Raw genomic sequence first — 6,119 nt, forward strand, 5'->3', positions numbered from 1 at the left:
ACACTCTGGCACAAATTAAAAGACAGGAAACCTGCAGTGAAGTGAACACATGGTCATGTGATGCTTACATGCAAAGAAATGGGTTGCAATAACCATCACACGGAAGGTTGCTGAGACCTATAATTGTATAGCTGGAGAAGAAGCATATATGCAAAAATAATATCCAGTGTTAAATAACTAAGGGCGGTCGGAGTCTATCCTGAAATATGGCATTTGTTGTAGCCATGGCAAGATGTTTTGAAGAGGAAAGAGCATCAATATACAGTTCGCTTCAGCAGTAAGAAGTTGTGAAGTATTCCTGTAGGCTTTCAGGACATCCCCATTTTAAATGCAGCAGTCCTTTCAGCAGGTAATATTCAAGCCATTTTTGAAGGCGTCTGAGGGCTGCAAAGACAATGTACAGAGGTTACTGTGTGCCTTTCATTTTATAATACTGGATTTCATCTGCTGTTCCATCTCCCAACCAGTTAGTATTTTAAGTTGCTTCAGCATTACTTTGTCATTACTTTTCAATTTCTACTGCTCTGTATAATCTTCAAACCTGGCCTTAGTCCCTGCCCACTTACTTCCTAGATCATGAGATAAAATTTTGAACAGCCCAGTGTTAATATGGATCCCTATGGGATTCCCTCAGTGGCCTCACTCTCCTGAAAATGTCTCCTCCAAATGCTTCCTCTAACCACCAACAAGACAACCATCCCATTTAATGCATGGCAATCTCACTTTTTTAAGAGGTCTGAGTGAGGGATCTTGTCAAAATCTTTTGGAAATTCAAATAGCAGCTGCAGCAAGAAATAGTCAAAGACGTGGAAAAGTCTTCTTTTTAGGTTGACCTGTTTTCAAAAACTTTAAACAGTTGTCTGAAGTCTGTTTCCCTTTCACAGATGTCCTGGTGTCTCCCTCATACCCCACATCCTTCCTCTGCACATCAGTCCTCCTCTTTGCTGTAACCCTTATTGCCACATGGACTGGCCTCTGGTTTTCTTGAGGTGAAGCTGCTGTCAACAAAAATGGCACAGCATTTACCGCCTGTCCTTGTCTGGGGAACAGGGATCGTTGGCTGCCCATGTGCGATGCCCTGGCCACCAGGCTGGGCCATGACTGCCCCAGAAAACGCAGGGCCATCCAAGGGCAGGTTAAGTACAGGCCTCTCCATCCACTGCAGCACATACGTGCACGAGCTGCAGCATGCAGAGGGGCAAGAGCCCGCCCTGAGGAGCAGGAGCTGGAGAGAAAGCTGCAACACTGGCCGTGATTCTCCTAACCTTTTGTTTGGTTCTGTCTCACCCAACAATCACTAAGATTGTTTCTTTTTTTATGGTTAGTCTATGTTTAAATAAAGGTGTTATTGGAATAACTAATTGGCTTTTGTTACCTGCTTGGGAAGAAAAGCAGAGAGGCTTGTTTCTCATGTGCAATCACACTTTTTAAAAACAAATGTCTCTGATTTAGAAGACCTCTGAACATAATTCAGATAGAGTTTTGGACCTGACACAACATGCATAAAAAGGGACATGCGCTAATTAATGTCTCAGCGGAGCTGCCCGATATAACTGCCACCCCCCTGCCAAACTTACTGTTAATCCTGCTGTATTTTAATAGTGAAATTGACCTACTTAATTTTGAAGACAGCTGGCTTTCAGAGTCAAGCAAAACTTTGAGAAATACTGTCATGCTTAGTGTTGGTTTCTTTACTAGCATCACAGTCAAGCAGCGCCCCAGAGTGACGGCAACCCTCCAGCTGTACATGGAATCACAAATCCATAGAATGGTTTGGGTTGGAAAGGACCTTTACAGGTCATCTAGTCCAAGCCCCCTGCAGTGAGCAGGGACACCTTCAATTAGATCAGGTTGCTCAGAGCCCCTCCAATCTGACCTTGAGTGTTTCTAGGGGTGGGGCATCGGCCACCTCTCTGGGCAACCCATTCTAGTGCTTTACCACCCTTTAGATCCAGTCTAAATCTCCCCTCCTTTAGTTTGAAACCATCACCCCTTGTCCTGTCACAACAGGCTCTGCTAAAGAGGTTGCCCCCATCCTCCCTATAGTCCCCCTTTAAGTACTGAAAGGCCACAATAAGGTCTCCCACAGCCTTCTCTCCTCCAGGCTGAACAACCCCAACTCTCTCAGCCTGTCCTCATAGGAGAGGTGCTCCAGCCCTCAGATCATTTTTGTGGCCTCCTCTGGACCTGCTCCAACAGTTCCATGTCCTTCCTGTGCTGAGGGCTCCAGAACTGGACACAGGACTCCAGGTGGGGTCTCACCAGAGCAGAGTAGAGGGGCAGACTCACTTTCCTCGACCTGCTGGCCACACTTCTTTTGATGCAGCCCAGGACACGGTTGGCCTTCTGGGCTGCAAGCACACATTGTTGGCTCATGTCCAGCTTTTCATCCACCAGCACCACCAGTCCTTCTCTGCAGGGTAGCTCTCAATCTATTCATCCCACAGCCTGTATTGATACGGGCGGCTGCCCCCACCCAGGTGCCTTGTTGAACCTCCTGAGGTTCTCATGGGCCCACTTCTCCAGCTTGTCCAGGTCCCTCTGGATGATATTCAGTCCTTCTGATGTGTCAACTGCACCGCTCAGCTTGGTGTCACTGCAAACTTGCTGAGGGTGCACACAATCTCGCTGTCTATGTCATCATATTAACATATTAAACAGCACTGGTCCCAGTACGGACCCCTGAGGGACACCACTTGTCACTGGTCTCCATCTGGACATCAAGCCGTTGATCGCTACCCTCTGGATCAAACCAATCCCTTATCTGCCAAACAGTTCATCCATCAAATCTGTATGTCGCCAATTTAGAGAGAAGGATGCTGTGGGGGACTGTGTCAAGAGCTTTATAAAAGTCAAGATAGGTGACATCTGTTGCTTTTCCCTTGTCTACTGATACAGTCGCTCCATCATAGAGAGCCCCTAGGTTGGTCAGGCAAGACTTGCCCTTGGTGAAATCATGCTGGCTGTCCTGAATCACCTCCCTGTCCTCCATGTGCCTTAGCATAGTGTCTTGGAGGATCTGTTCCATGATGTTCCCAGGCACAGAGGTGAGGCTGACAGGTCAGTAGTCCCCAGGGTCCTCCCTTCTACCCTTTTTGAAGATGGGCACAATGTTTCCCTTTTTCCAGCCACTAGGGACTTCACCTGACTGCTGTGACTCTTCACATATCATGGAGAGTGTCTTGGCAACAACATCAGCCAATTCCCTCAGGACTCTGGGATGCATATCGTCAGGTTCCTCAGGTGGTCACAAACCTGACCTTCTCTTATAGTAGGAGGGGCTTTGCCCCCCTGGTCCCCATCTTGTGGTCCATCGACTTGGGAGGGGTGAGGAGAGAGGATACCGGTGAAGAATGAGGCAAAAAAGTTGTTGAGTACCTCAGCCTTCTCCTCATTTGTCGATACTAGGTCATCCTTCTTGTTCATCAGGGGCAGGGTTGGGGTACGCTTTCTTTAACCTTCCTTTTCTGGTTGACATACCTGTAGAAGCCCTTCTTGCTATTCTTTGCATCCCTTGCCAAATTCAGCCCCAGCCATGCCTTGGCCCTCCTGAACCCATCCCTGCACAGCCAGGCAGCATCCCTATACTCTTCCCAGGACACCTGTCCCTGCTTCCAGTGCCTGTGCATTTCCCTCTTGCTCTTTAGTTTGACCAGCACGTCTTGACTCAGCCATGCTCGTCTCTTCTCTTCCTTTCCTGATTTCTTACACACGGGAACTGAGAGCTCTTATGTTCTATGGAACACGTCCTTTAAGATCTGCCAGCTCTCTTGTTCCCTTGCCCCTGAGGAGCGTTTCCCAGATGGCCCTGCTGACTAAAACTCCTTGAATACCTGGAAGTTTGCTTTCCTAAAATTTAGGGTCCTGACTATACTCCTTGCTTTTCCCATATTCCTCAGGACTGTGAAATCCACCAATGCGTGATCACTGCAGCCCAGGCTGCCTCCAATCTTGACATCACCAATGAGCTCATTTGCATTGGTGACCATCAGGTCCAGTATTGCATCCCCTTGGGTAGGGGTGTCTATTACCTGGCTTAAGAAGTTATCCTCATTGCATTCTAGGAATCTTCTGGATTGCCTGCAGCTCGCTGTGCTACTTTTCTGTGATTCTGTGATTTTCCAGCAGGTGTCAGGGTGGTTGAAGTCCCCCAGTAGGATGAGAGCCTGTGAGCGTGAAGCCTCCTGGAGCTGGAGGAAGAATGTTTGTCAGTAGGCTCCCCTTGATTAGATGGCCTGTAGCAGACACCAGCCATAAGGTTCCCTTTGTGGCCTCTGCCTCTGATTCTTACCCATAAGCTTTCAACTTGCTCATGGTTATTCTTCAGGGACAGCTCTTCACACTGCATCGATTTCTTGATGCAGAGAGCAACATCTCTGCCCCTCCTTCCTTGCCTGTCCCTTCTAAACAGCCCATAGCCATCGACAGCCACATTCCAGTCATGGGATTTGTCCCACCAAGTTTCAGTAATGGCAATGAGGTCATAGCTTACCAGCACTTGCCATGCAGGTCACTGAGGACAAAATTGTTCTGAGACCTGGTCCCAGGCCCTGGCTCTGCTCCCAAACCCACTGTCACTACACAGTGAAACATTCAAGTTACAGGTAATACTACTGCAAGGAAAATGAAGCACTGGAAGAGCTTGCCTGGCAAAGGTGGGGTGTTCTCTCCAAAGGAGATTTTAAAGAACAAGTCAGATGTACTCCATACCGATATAGCTATATGGCTAAGCGTATGATGTCTGCTGCATGATTTCGCTTCCATGTGCCACGCACAGCAGTCGGGCTGTTTCATGCAGGCAGGAATGAATGACAAATTGCTGCTGTTGTCTCTGCATAAGGTGCATCCCCTGTTTCACAGGTCCTCCAAACCTCAACAGAACAGCTCAATTGTTTGGACATTCTGGCAACATTACAAGAGTGTAAACATCTCTAAAGCTACAGCACTGGATAACTTGCAGGGAAGGATGGTAAGTAATCTCCTGAAAAGTTCCTTGAATTATTATTAATGGCTTTTAACAACTCTTGGAACAACGGGAAAATCCTTGAGGGTGAAGAAAAGAAAAAAACCCAACCCCTGAAACAAGAAGATATTCTCCCTCCTCTTTGAAGAAAAAAAAAAGAAGAGAGAAACAAAACTCTAGCGTTGCGCCAGTATTTTAAAAATGACAATCTGTGTGGTTAGCCTAAGTACAGCTTATCAGTCTGAAATCCCCCAGCAAACCAACAGAACAGTTGACATTAAAAGGATATCGTAAGTAAAACCAACGACCATGGTTTCACAGAGAACAGTTTTCTAAAAATGTTATTTTTTAATTAATTACATGTCTGGGTTGGTAGAAGTAGCTAATGACATAGATTTCTGTAAGGCATTGTTCTTGGCCCTGCATGTTATACAAATATTGGTGGAGCACATTAAATACTAGTTAGTAAATAACTGTAAATAAGGATTTGTCCTAGAGAATCCCAGAGTCTGCAGTTATTTGGCATCTTTATCAAGAACGTTAATGAAATTATAAAACAATTGCACAGAAAATCTGCAGATTGAAAAAGCTGATGACAAATGAAAGCAATGAAAAGATGATACAAAAAAGTTTCCTGGAAAAGTTGCTCAAGAAAAAATACAGTTATTAAGGTCTCTGCTAGGGTAATTCTGTGAAATATATCATAATGTTTTAGAAAGGACAGAGGAGTTCATCAAGTGCTGTCTGGCCTTAAAGCCTGTAGACTTGAATTTCTACAAAGGAAATGGGCCCTCAGATGCATTTTCAGAACAATTTAAAAATGATTAAGAGGGTAAATCGCAAACTGAATATAAACAGTGTAATGAAGCAGTTGATGAGGGAAAAAAGAGACAGCTAGGAGCAGAGCAACATTATCATTGTATTCTACATAAAACAGACTGTTACAGAATATTGCAATTGGTTCGTGTCTCTGGACTTCAAACGCCAAAAATACACTGATCAATATATAAAATGTCAGCAAAGAACAACAAAAAACCAACCAACAAAACAACTGTTTTGACTGAGACTAGCAAGCCTCTTCAGTTCATACAGCAAATTATGTATGGAGTTAATTATGACTACATATATACAGGAAGAAATTTCTGATACCATAAAG

Source organism: Phalacrocorax carbo, chromosome 3, assembly GCF_963921805.1.
Source record: "Phalacrocorax carbo chromosome 3, bPhaCar2.1, whole genome shotgun sequence".
NCBI classification, from domain to species: Eukaryota; Metazoa; Chordata; class Aves; order Suliformes; family Phalacrocoracidae; genus Phalacrocorax; species Phalacrocorax carbo.